Source organism: Fukomys damarensis, unplaced genomic scaffold (genome assembly GCF_012274545.1).
Source record: "Fukomys damarensis isolate Sample0158 unplaced genomic scaffold, DMR_v1.0_HiC HiC_scaffold_38, whole genome shotgun sequence".
Taxonomy (NCBI): domain Eukaryota; kingdom Metazoa; phylum Chordata; class Mammalia; order Rodentia; family Bathyergidae; genus Fukomys; species Fukomys damarensis.
The window spans coordinates 12,218,340-12,218,867 of record NW_022900950.1 but is presented as its reverse complement, the minus strand read 5'-3'; positions in this window follow the sequence as shown (position 1 = coordinate 12,218,867).

The window sequence follows — 528 nt, the reverse complement described above, 5'->3', positions numbered from 1 at the left end:
GTTCCACCCCGGTACCCCCCCAAAAAAAAAAAAAAAAAAAAAAAAAAACAGAAAAGAAAAAAGAAAAAGAAAAGAAAAGCAAAAGAGCTCCCATTTGTACTGGCCTCGCAGTACATTACTCTGCCTCTGGCTTGAACCTCTGTTTCCACCTGTGTACTTTCACAGAAGCCCAACACAGATTAGTGGAAATATTCACACAACTGTTTTTCAAAACAATTTATTGCATCATATTTGGTACCTTATGTTTGACAACAAAAAAGAAATTACATCTGTAACTGCAGGAAAAAGAAGCTGGTCTGTTATTGGGGGGGGAAAAACTTGGGCCCTTTAAAAATTACAAAGTCTTGGGCTTGCCTGAAACAACTGAGCAAGAAATATATTCTTAGAAATGTAGGGCTTCAAGTATTACAAACCTGTGACACTGTGGAAAAATTCCAGAGGTATCTAAACTGCAGCACTTTTTTTTTTCTGCATATCGTGAACAAGGCCTGCTGAGGTTTTAAACTATTAGTCTCTTGCAGTCATAGA